General features: G+C 44.9%; 1 protein-coding gene across 3 annotated transcripts in view; it reads right to left on the reverse strand.

Annotated features, from left to right (window-relative positions):
• The window catches only part of LOC121870465 (somatostatin receptor type 2-like), an 85710-nt gene that overhangs the window by 24676 nt on the left and 47794 nt on the right, over nt 1–13240 (reverse strand). Inside the window, exon 2 of one of the 3 annotated variants that reach the window (XM_042372290.1) lies at nt 9651–9699. The exons of the other annotated variants lie outside the window; for them this stretch is intronic. The gene's annotated coding sequence lies outside the window, so the exon portion shown is untranslated. The remainder of the gene's footprint in view (nt 1–9650; nt 9700–13240) is intronic. 3 annotated transcript variants of the gene reach the window in all.

Here is a 13240-nt window from a genome sequence, read left to right on the forward strand (position 1 = left end):
GGTATAGTATTGTCGTCTGTGTCTGGTGGGGGTTTGGTCCAGGGTCTGGTCTGGGGGCACTGGATACAATAAATAAACAACGACCTTACCATAAAGTTTCCATCATGGCCCATCCAGAGGGACACATCTCATTGATTACTCCACTGATCAAGATGGTGACGGCCTGCACCCAATCGTACAATAACTTTAAAACCTAACCTAACCAAACCTAACCTAACCTAACAAGGGGATAATAATGATGTACAAAGGATAAACTTACCAACGGGAAAACATATATTATGAATATTATTTCCCACTTGTTATAGAAATGACAACAGAGAGTGGCAGGGAGGGATGGAGGGAGGGAGGGGGGATGGGGGTGACACTGGCATTTGTTACACCAGTACAGTCCCCCCTCCTCCTCTCTCTCCACTGTACGTTTTCTATGAATTCGAAACTAGTTGGATGTCATGTAAGTAAGGTATCACATAGGATCGTTCCCTGTATATTAAACAGACTCTCCTCGCCGTCGATATGGGGATGTTTGGGCAACTGTCTGGATCCTTTGTATGTGTGTTGCTGTTGGGACCGAACACGAAAATGGGAATGTCAGCGTCAGGGAGGAGAGGTTATGTGTGTGTGTGCGTGCGCGTGTGTGTGTGTGTGTGTGTGTGTGTGTGTGTGTGTGTGTGTGTGTGTGTAAGCTTATAAAACACACATACTTTATCTATGTTGGGAACTCAATGAATAATACCTTTCTTGAGTGATTGACTGACTAACTGACGGAGATAATTTTTATGCCTGCACCCCCCCCACTGATCTCCCCGCCCCACTAGCCTCTCTGATTCCTCCCTCCCCACAGGTAAGGAGTTCAGTACCCATTAGGCTTCACGCAGGTAAAAACTCATTGATAACAGTTTCAGAACCTACCTGAAACTACCCGGAACTGATCAATAGACTTAATTACAAACAAATAGGATAAAGGACAAGGAAGTCTACCACGAGCACGACAGCCTAAAACCGAACCAGCGCCGCAGTAAACAGCTACTTAATTCACCCTGACATCGCGAAGTCCTTGGATGTGAAAAAGAAAATCCGCAAATTATGTCTCCCTGACAATACTGTGGGCCACTTTCTATACAGCAAGAGCTATACTTACAGTGGGACCTTGACCCTCATGAACGGCGTCCCTCAGGGCTAGAAACACCTCTCTTGCTCTATACATCTACACTAATGACATCACATCTTCAACAAGGATAGAAAACGAGTATGTTGTTATATATGATGATGGTACTCTTTTAACACCACGAGTTTCCCCAAATTCACAGACAGACCCGCCCAGAGACACGACCTAAGCCTGAATATATCCTGTACACCCATCATGTCCACAGCAGGGAGGAAAGGCACGACAATGACTCAGATGGTGCACAGGAGACCATCGTAAAATTCGAAATGTTGAGGAGACCCCGTGAGAGGCCCCCAGGCACCCCTCAGAGCCCTGCACTACACTATGGGGATTTCAGAACATATGTACGCTCCTTCTCTCCACACCCATCTACCCTCCCTCCACACCCATCTACCCTCCCTCCACACCCATCTACCTTCCCTCCACACCCATCTACCTCCCCCTCCACACCCATCTACCCTCCCCTCCACACCCATCTACCCTCCTCCCTCCACACCCATCTACCTCCTCCACACCCATCTACCTCCTCCACACCCATCTACCCTCCCTCCACACCCACCCACCCTCCCTCCACACCCACCTACCCTCCCTCCACACCCATCTACCTCCCTTCACACTCCATCTACCTCCCTCCACACTCCATCTACCCTCCCCTCCACACCCATCTACCCTCCCCTCCACACCCATCTACCCTCCCTCCACACCCACCTACCCTCCCTCTCTCTCCACACCCATCTACCCTCCTCCACACCCATCTACCCTCCACACCCACCCACCCTCCACACCCATCTACCTTCCCTCCACACCCATCTACCCTCCCTCCACACCCATCTACCCTCCCTCCACACCCATCTACCCTCCCCCTCCACACCCATCTACCCTCCCTCCACACCCACCTACCCTCCCTCCACACCCATCTACCCTCCCCTCCACACCCATCTACCCTCCCTCCACCCACCTACCTCCTTCCACCCCCATTAACTCCTGTTCCTTATCCACCATCAACCCATCAACGCTTTCCACCACAGTAATTAATCACAGACGTCTCATATATACAGCCTTTTGTCCTTTCCATTTTCATCCTCCTTCAATCTCCATCACCCTCCATCAACTCCCTCATTCCATCATGGCCGCTAACCTCTCTGACCAGTGGATCACAGAGTCGGGTTTACATCAATCAAGAAGGAAAGATATGTATCAGGGGTGCATTCGTCCTTCTCATTTCTACCTCTTCCCTCATTTATCTTCTCCTTCTATGTCTTCCTTCTCTCCCCTTACTATTTTCTTACTCTGTCATTACCTCTCTCTCAATCTCTTTTTCTCTTTCTTCTCCATTATTAAGTTTTTCTCTTGTTTCACCTTCCCCTCTTTCCCGTCATTCATCCGTTTTCACTTTCTCCCTCTCTCTCTCTCTCTCTAACACGTCTTCTCCCTCTCCTTTCCTTCTCTATTCTCTTTTTCCCTCTAACGTTTATCTGCCATCTCTGCTTTTTCTCCCTTCCCTATGCTCTCCCTCTTCTTTCTCCCTCCTCTCCATCACCTCCACCATACTCCTTTCTCCCCTCCCCACCCCTTCCTTCCCTTCCCTTTCCTTCCCCATTCCATTGTCTACCCTCCTTCCTCTTCTCCCACCCCTCCTCTCCTCATCTTTTGTCCCTCTCCCAATCCTTCCCCCCTGCCTCTTCCTCTCCTCACGCCCCTCCTCTGTCCATCTGCCCCTCTCCTCCCCCACTCCCTCTGGCTCTCCCCCACTCTCCCCTCCCTCTCCCCCACTCTCCCCTCTCTACTTGGCCGGTCCATTGATCCCTTATCCTGTGTGCTCAGATCCGCAAATTAATTAACATGATATGAAAACCTGACGTGAGAGAGAGAGAGAGAGAGAGAGAGAGAGAGAGAGAGAGAGAGAGAGTCTTGTTATCTCGTTAAAACTTTCTCAATTACTCTGCTAAATACCCAAACTAGTTACTGTAGTTATCACATACATATTCCTCCCCCTCAGTTGTGCAGAGAGACGTAAACACACACACAGTCTCGTCACTTCACGCCGTCACCACTTATAAGCCACACAGTCTGGCGGCCTCTGAGTTTATCACCTCTCCCACCTCCCGAAATATACTGTACAAACCAGGCAATTAATCGGAGGTCCAGGCAATTAATCGGTGGTCTAGTCAATTAATCGGTGGTCTAGTCAATTAATCGGTGGTCTAGTCAATTAATCGGTGGTCTAGTCAATTAATCGGTGGTCTAGTCAATTAATCGGTGGTCTAGTCAATTAATCGGTGGTCCAAACAATCAGTAGTCAGCCAAGGTATAATGTCAACCTTTAACCCCGAACACGTTAGAATGGATAAAGGTTTTAGAAACAGAAAGAAAATACTTTGAATATTATTTATCCATGACTGACTGACTGACTGACTGACTGACTGACTGTCTGACTGACTGACTTACTGACTGACTAACTGACTGACTGACTGACTGACTGACTGACTTACTAACTGACTGACTGATTGACTTGCTGACTGACTGATTGACTGACTGGATCATCTGATTGACTGACTGACTGACTTACTGACTGACTGGCTGACTGACTTACTGACTGACTGACTGACTGACTGACTAACTGACTGACTGACTGACTGACTGACTGACTGACTGACTTACTGACTGACTGACTGACTGACTGACTAACATGAAACTTGTCCATTATCTTTAAAACTCATCTTCACTACAGACTCATACCTAACCAACTGCCCTGAAAGTAAATATTTTAATTAATTTATTTTCTCTCGCTAAGAGTATTCGCTTTATGGTTCACAGATCCCAGACCAAGAGAAAAAAAAAAGAGGTTATTTTTGGTGTTGGCAGAATTGTGTCTCGTTGTCCTTAAGGGAAATATATTCTTTTATTTGTCTCTTTGTTATAACAGTAAGGAGCAATAATGTCTTTTGTTGGGCTGTTACCGACACAATAGACAAAAACACAATGGGGTTATTTTTAAGACCATGTACAGGTAGCAGATATACACTATAGCTCGTATCATTCAGGACTTTTGTTGAGGTTTTTGAATTCTATCACTTTTTGAATTACGTTACTTTTTGGATTACGTTACTTTTGAATTCCGGTACTTTTTTAATTCCGTAACGTTTAGAATTCCGTTACTTTTGATTTCCGTTACTTTTTGAATTCCGTCACTTTTTGGATTACGTCACCTTTTGAATTCCACTACTTTCTGAATTCCGTCACTTTTTTAATTCCACCAACGTGTAATATATGTAGCTGAAATTAAGACTTTATCTGGATATTGAGTAAGTTGATGCGCTATATTAGTTAGAAAAATAATAGAATAAAGGTAAAGTTCCACAGATAATTTTTTTTTACACAATATATATTAATTCCTTCCCTCGTATAGTACCAACAGCTTATAACATAACACGATGCTTAAGTTAAACAATATTATGCTTATTTTTTTTAAGAATCTTGTAATTTACTGTATGAATAAATATCAAACTTATAAGAATAACTCTAACACCATTTACAGCTGGGTAGACTAGGAGGGCCTCGGGATAGAACCAAAGGCAGATAGAACAGTCATCGAGAGTTGTATCCACCCGACCACCGCACCCTTAAATACATCACTGTGAAATATAGACCAACATACAAATAGTTCCCTCACACACACACACACACACAGAAGGGGTAAAATATAATTAATAATTGGCCAAAATGACACTTTAATTCCCCCCCCCTGCCCCTCCCCCTAAGTCACTGAAATAAAAAAAAACACAGGTAGTATATCTCTGTCCCTGTAATTTTCCACGTCGAGTTATATCCTGGGTAGAATAATTGCCCCCAGGTTTACTTCTTGCCAAGATTTAGTGGATGAATTTAACGTGAGGAGAATAAGTTAGCAAGGTGACTGTCATATGGTCCATGAATCATCTTTAGGAAGGATTACCATGTTGAAATGTATCTACCTGTGCTTGTATCTATACCTGTGATTGTACCTGAGTGTGTACCTGTACCTGTGATTGTACCTGTATATGTACCTGTAACTGTGATTTACCTGTGATTGTACCTGTACCTGTGATTTACCTGTGATTGCATCTGTGAGTTACCTGTACCTGCCCTTACATATATACCAGTGGTGTTGTTTATGGATGACTTAAATGAAGCGAAATTAAATAATGGGTCACAATTACCTGTGATTTACCTGTGATTGCATCTGTGAGTTACCTGTACCTGCCCTTACATATATACCAGTGGTGTTGTTTATGGATGACTTAAATGAAGCGAAATTAAATAATGGGTCACAATTAGAGGAAGTACCGGAGGAGGACAGAGCAGTGGAAGGAGTTACTGTAAAATGTATCGTAATTATGGGTAGGTAAGGAAGAAAGGAGGGAGAGAAGGATGGAAGGAGGGAATGATAGAGGATGGATCGTTATGGAGAGAGAGAGAGAGAGAGAGAGAGAGAGAGAGAGAGAGAGAGAGAGATATTTAAAATGCAAAAAAATATAGATACTGATGTTTCATCCTTGTTTCACGTCTTCTCTCTCTCTCTCTCTCTCTCTCTCTCTCTCTCTCTCTCTCTCGTCAATATATTATTAACCTTACCTCCAGGGTCGTATTAGCTGGTGAACTCGACTGACTGCATTGACGAGCGCTAATTAGGGAGGGAATCACCGCTGGTGTAATTACGGATTTTTTCCCTGATTTTGATTAAAGAAAAGCCCTAGCATATTATGTTGAGAGAGAGCGAGACAGAGAGAGAGAGAGAGAGAGAGAGAGAGAGAGAGATTTCCTGGCTAGTATACTTTTAAATGTCAGAGAAATACTTTACGTGGAAGAACAGTTATTGACAGTATGGATATTTATCTAATTTGGAAAGGAGCTGAGGTCATGTTTTAAAAATGGCTTCCTATAACAGGCAGGAAGAGTGGGTAAGAGTGGGGGAGGGAAGAGGAAGGAGGAAAGGAAGGAGTGTATATGGTATGGGAGGTGATATGTGGGAAGGAAGGTGGAGGTAAGGGAGAATGGAAGGAAGATAGGGAAGAGAAACGGAAAGATAATGGAAGATCGAGGAAGTTTTGTCCAGAGAGACGAATGACCTTGTTTCCTATCTCTTATTTCTCATTCTTCTCTATTCCGTGTTTATTCCCCTTCTGCCTCTCCCTCCTCCTCCCCTCCTCTTCTTCCCCTTCTGTCTCTCCCTCCTCTTCCTCCCCCTCCTAGTTAACCTAAACACCTGCCTCTTACCTGACTCCCGTGACACCATCCACTCTCCCTTTACTTACTCTCACAACACTCTCACACTCTCCACTCGCCCACTCACAACACTCTCTTCACTCGCCCTCTCACCACTCTCCCCTACTTACCAATTCGTCCCACTCTCTCCCCACTCTACCAGACAGTTTTGTGTTTACATTTCATTCTGTGTTTTTTTTTGTATGTATGTAGAGAAAGAGAGAGAGAGAGAGAGAGAGAGAGAGAGAGAGAGAGAGAGAGAGAGAGAGAGAGAGAGAGAGCGAGAGAGAGAGAGAGAGAGAGTATATCCACCAATCATTTCTGTGAACACGTAAAATTATGGGCCTGTCAAAAGGAAAGCTGTTACCAAACACGCGATGGCCGTAAAACCTCTGCTTGTTCTGTGACTCGGAAACAACGCCTTACCGTCTTGTTCTGGCAACACTGACAGTCAACAACATAGAGCCACTTAACGCGTCTGACTGAAATGTTTCGTTTACCTTCTGTGTGAGAAAGAATGTTAGAAGACTTGAGCAAAGAAGAAGAAGAAGACAGGAAGAAAGAGGGAGGAAAATAGAGGAAAAAGATAAAATAAACAGTAAGAAGGAAGAAGAGAGGGAGAATGAAGGTGAGTAGGTGAAACAGGAAGAAGATAAGTATATAAAGGAGAAAGGAAAGAAGAAGACGAAAGGAAGAAAGGAAGGAAGAGGAAGAAAATGTAGGTTCACTGAGGGGAAGAAGATCCATTTAATTATTAGTTGTGTAGCACTCAGGCACTCCACCACCACCCCTGGCACCACCACCCTGGCACCCACCACCACCCTGGCACCACCACCACCCTGGCACCCACCACCACCCTGGCACCCACCACCACCCCTGGCACCACCACCTGGCACCCACCACCACCCTGGCACCCACCACCACCACACCCACCACCACCCCACACCCACCACCACCCTGGCACTCCACCACCACCCTGGCACTCCACCACCACCCCGCACTCCACCACCACCCTGGCACCACCACCACCCTGGCACTCCACCACCACCCTGGCACTCCACCACCACCCTGCACCCACCCACCACCCTGCACTCCACCACCACCCTGGCACTCCACCACCACCCTGGCACTCCACCACCACCCTGGCACCCACCACCACCTGCACCCACCACCACCCCACCCACCACCACCCCTGGCACCCCACCACCACCCTGGCACTCCACCACCACCCCTGGCACCCACCACCACCTGGCACCACCACCACCCCTGGCACCCACCACCACCCTGGCACTCCACCACCACCCTGGCACTACACCACCACCCTGGCACTCCACCACCACCCTGGCACCCACCACCACCTGGCACTCCACCACCACCCTGGCACTCCACCCACCACCCTGGCACTCCACCACCACCCTGGCACACCACCCCTGGCACTCCACCACCACCCTGGCACTCCACCACCACCCCAGACCCACCACCACCCCTGGCACTCCACCACCACCCCTGGCACTCCACCACCACCCTGGCACTCCACCACCACCCTGGCACTCCACCACCAACCCTGGCACTCCACCACCACCCCTGGCACTCCACCACCCTGCACTCCACCACCACCCTGGCACTCCACCACCACCTGGCACTCCACCACCACCCCTGACTCCACCACCACCTGGCACTCCACCACCCCCTTGCACTCCACCACCACCCTGGCACTACACCATCACCCTGCACTCCACCACCACCCTGGCACTCCACCACCACCCTGCACTCACCACCACCCTGGCACTCCACCACCACCCTGGCACTCCACCACAGGTTATGACTGGTTAACTACTGGTGTCGAGTTTGAAATTTTTACTGTAGATGGGATGACGTGTTGATTACTTGTCTCTATGTCTGTCTGTCAGTTTATAATCGTGTGTGTGTGTGTGTGTGTGTGTGTGTGTGTGTGTGTGTGTGTGTGGACCTAATATTTCAGCAGCCGTTACCTCACACGAAGATTATTTTATCCCCTTTTAATATATATTTTTTAAACCCTTTGTGTATATTCAACTTAATCCAGAGAAGAGGTTAGTGTATTTATATTTAAGTCATCGTAATCAGTTTGTCATCGCACTAAAGGTTTGTCATCGTACTCAAGGTTTGGTCATCGTACTAGGTCGTTTAAGTCATCGTACCGAAGGGTTGTCATTGCACCAAGGGTTGTCATCGTACTCAGGTTTGTCATCGTACCAAAGTTAAGCCATTGTACTCAAGGGTTTAAGTCATCGTACTAAGGGTTGTCATTGTACCAAGGGTTTTGTCATCGTACTCAAAGGTTTAAGTCATCGTACTGGAAGTTGTCATCGTACTCAAAGGTTTAAGTCATCGTACTCAAGGGTTTAAGTCATCGTACTCAAAGGTTTAAGTCATCGTACCTGCAAGTGTCATTGTACTCAAGGGTTTAAGTCATCGTACTAAGGTTTAATCATCGTACTCAAAGGTTTAAATCACACATCTACCATCATAATCTAAATCACTTTCCAAATAAAATAAAAACCCACCTATTTAAAACCTCTCTTACCTGCATAATACCTTCACCATTACACCATTACACCATTTTCTCAGCATATCACGATAATTTACTGAAGAGTGTTGTAATGTCTCTGTACTAGTGACAATAAAAGTAGTATTTGCATATTGAGTGTTTTTAGATATTGCTTTGCCATTAAGTTTTATTCACCTGACTCTACCTACAGCTTGTCTCATTAAGACTTGGGAATAAATGTTGTCAAGAGTTAGGGACAGGGAGCAGCCTTGTCTATACTCATACTACGAGGAAATAAATAATAATAATAATAATTAATAATAATAATGATAATAATAATAATAATAATAATAATAATAATAATAATAATAATAATAATAATAATAATAATAATAATAATAATAATTAAATAATAATAATAATGATAATAATAAACAACAGCAGTTAAATAAACAATAACAACTACTACTACTACTACTACTACTACTACTACTACTACTACTACTACTACTACTAAAAAATAAAAACAAAACAACAAATAATAACAATCAAATCTAAAAAAAAAAATAAATATACAAAACAAAAAACCCAAAGAAAGAAATAATAATAACAACATCAGCTGTGAAGATGTAAACAATAAGACAACATGATAACTAAGGTGTATGGGACATAGTAAGATAAAGAGGCAAGAATAAGAAGACGTAACATTACCAGGTAGGAAGTAAAGATGGCGGCGCTCGTGACGTCACTCTTAACACCCCTGTAAAGAGTGGGAGAAAAGTGTTAGGAAATTATAAGGTATCTTTTTTCCCTTCTATTTTCCTCCCTTAGTTATTTTCTTTCATTTTCCTTTCTTTCATTTGTTTGTTTCTGTCCTCATGTTCTTTCTTTCTTCATATTACTCTTCCTTATTCTCTTTCTCTCTCTCTCTCATGTTATAGATTTTTCTCCCTCTGTTGTTATTACTTCCATCTCCCCTCTCTTGTGTCCCTTTACTTCTCTATTTCCCTTTTCCATCTTTCCCATCATTTGCTTCTCTCTTTGTTACTCACTTTTTCACCTCTGTCTCTCACTCTCTCCCGTCACTCCTTCTCTCTTTTCCCCTGACCCGTCACTCCTCACCCATCGCCCCTCCCTGACCCGTCACTCCTCACCCTCGCCCCTCCCTGACCCGTCACCTCACCTCTGCCCCTCTGACCCGTTCCTCTCCCCCTTCGCCCCTCCCTGACCCGTCACTCCTCACCCTTCGCCCTCCCCCCTGACCGTCACTCACCCATCGCCCCTCCCTGACCCACCCATCGCCCTCCCCCTGACCCGTCACCTCACCTTCGCCCCTCCCTGACCTGTCACCTCACCCATCGCCCTCCCTGACCCATCAATCCTCACCCTTCGCCCTCCATGACCCGTCACCTCACCCTTCTGCCCTCCTGACCTGTCACCCTCAACCCTTCGCCCTCCCCCTGACCCGTCACCTCACCCATCGCCCTCCTGACCTGTCATCCTCCCTCACCCCTGCCTCCCTCCCTTGTTAGTGATGAAGGACCTCAGGTGATGTCAGTCCTTGAAGTAATTACCTCTACTGTAACAACCTAGTGTGTGTGTGTGTGTGTGTGTGTGTGTGTGTGTGTGTGTGTGTGTGTGTGTGTTTCAACCCCACATTTCTTTGTTTCTCTATCCTTCCTCCTTCTATCAAGCCTCCTCCACCCTCTTCTTCCTCCCTATCAAAGCCTCTCCACCCTCTCTCCCACCCCAAAGCCTCTCCACCTCCTCCCCCTATCAAAGCCTCCTCCACCCTCTTCCTCCCACCCATCAAAGCCTCCACCCTCTCTTCTCCCACCTATCAAAGCCTCCTCCACCTCTTCCTCCTTCTATCAAAGCCTCCTCCACCTCTTCCTCCCACCCCTATCAAATCCTCCTCCACCCTCTTCCTCCTTCTATCAAAGCCCCCTCCACCCTCTTCCTCCCACCTATCAAAGCCTCCTCCACCCTCTTCCTCCTTCTATCAAAGCCTCCTCCACCCTCTTCCTCCCCCATCAAAGCTCCCTCCACCTCTTTCCTTCACAAGAGGTGATGGGGTCCAACAGTTAATTTAGGTCATCATAATAATAACTTTTATCCTTCCTCTTTACAGTGCCCAGGTGATGTGTGTGTGTGTGTGTGTGTGTGTGTGTGTGTCTCTCTCTCTCTCCTCATCGTCTCCTCCTCCCGTGTTTACTCTCCTTGTTTACTCTTCGTCTGAGTCTCAGTCTTTAGAACTCGGAACTATATTCATTCTTCGTTCTTCTCTTCTTGATCTTTCTCTTTGTTCTTTCTTTCTTTCTTTCTTTCTTTCTTTTGTCGCTACTAAAGGAAGATAAACAAATTCTTGTGTTATAGCTTTAGCTTTTAAATCCCACCAATAACTAATCCGAGTTGTATCTATTAATCCAACCATGTTAATCCAAGTCTATGTTTGGTTCCTTGGCTTATAAACTATTGTGAGGATATTTTTCCATCAATCATTTCTGAATATTTCGTCTTTGGGTGATTACAAAGTTAACAAGATATACCCTGGTTCTCTCTTTCTCTGTCTCTCTCTCTCTGTCTCTCTCTCTCCTCAAATAGATGGAGACAGGACTGAAGCAGGAACACTCACTTTCCATTCTTAATGACTTTACCCAGTTAGTGACAGACTCAATTTGAATTCCTGATCACCTTGGAGACGAGTAAACATTCCTTCTGTCTCTGTTTCTTACTACGCCACCCACAGTTACCGTCTCTTCCTTGGTAACTGGTAAATTCTTCTGTCAATTGCCCTGTCCCTTCATCTTGCACCTCCTCCTCATCCTCCTCAAATTAATTCCTTCATCTCAAACTCCAAAAAATTCAATCGTGGTTAACCTGATTCCATAAAATCCTGGAGTCCAGATTTTCTTCTCTCTATCAAATCGATGTAATTTTGGATGGTTCTTATTTTCTCTCCCCTGTACTGGCATACCCCAAGGCTCACTTCTTTCTTTCTACACATCTTTCCATCCATCCATCCCATCCTTCAAGCAACACAGATTCCCCTTGTTGATATCGTCACCTATACAAAACACGTCCAATAACCCCCCCCCCACCCCCCTTAAACACTACAAAAAGCATCAAACACGGATCTTAAGTCTATATTATCATACAAGTATAACCTAGTTCCATTCACTACCAATGATGAAAACTCACATAAACGATAAATTTCTACCATCAATCATTCAGTTAACTCTATTGTACCAGTCAACACAGCCTAGATATTCTCGTTCTTTAAATATCTTATAATAATCTCCTGGCATCATCCACCTCGTCTTCATTACAAGGACATCACACAATACAAGGTTTCCTATCTTAGTGTCGTAAATACTTCTCTTCGTAGCGTCACAACAATACTCCTCGTCTGTGTGGGATGGTTCATTGTATTACTCCGTATTTCTCCCTATCAGTATTACCTGTATAACGTGATACAGGTGTTCAGAGATAAATGATACTAATTATATGTGTTTTGTGTGTGTTAAAGGTGATGTTTTATTATTATTACACACACACACACACACACACACAGAAAAACAACAGAATAACAGATAAATAAGAGGAAGATTAAGAAATAACAGACGATAAGAATGATAAATGTAAGAAATCACAAAACATGAACGAAATAACAGAAGAATGAGAGATAAAGATGTAGATGGAAGATAATGAGCTAAGAATGAGAGGAGGAAGAAGAATGACATAAAAACAGCAAGAAGAACGTTGGCACACATCACTCTAAAACGTCATAATAGCGAACCATAAAAGGCGATGACTATTAACTTTATTTTTTAATTTACTTTTAATGAAGAGAAATTTGGTCTATTGTTTTTTTTTGGGGGGGGTGAGGGGTGTGTGTCTATGTCTGTCTGTCTGTATGTATGTATGTATGTATCCATCAGGGAGGAGAGGAAAGGGAGTTGTCTCTCTCTCTCTCTCTCTCTCTTACTACCTCCGTTAGTCTCACTCTCTTCCTCTTCATCTCTTCTTTATCCCTCACCCTTCATCCTCTACTCACTTTGTCTCTGAAATTAGCCACCATGATTGTTCTAAACTTTATTCGACGTGGCTGTCACTACACAACAAATTAAGTGTAATCCGAGTCTCCTTCACACTCATACTAAGACTGGCAAGCTCATTCCTTCCGCTAAAGTGATGTCTGTATAGGGCATCAGCGCCATCTGTTGGTCGTAGTCTTCATTATATGCGACTAAGATGGTCAACTCAATGGCTGGTGATGTTGACTGATTTACTGTTGCTCA

Source organism: Homarus americanus, unplaced genomic scaffold (assembly GCF_018991925.1).
Source record: "Homarus americanus isolate GMGI-L3 unplaced genomic scaffold, GMGI_Hamer_2.0 scaffold8584, whole genome shotgun sequence".
In the NCBI taxonomy this organism is placed as follows: Eukaryota; Metazoa; Arthropoda; class Malacostraca; order Decapoda; family Nephropidae; genus Homarus; species Homarus americanus.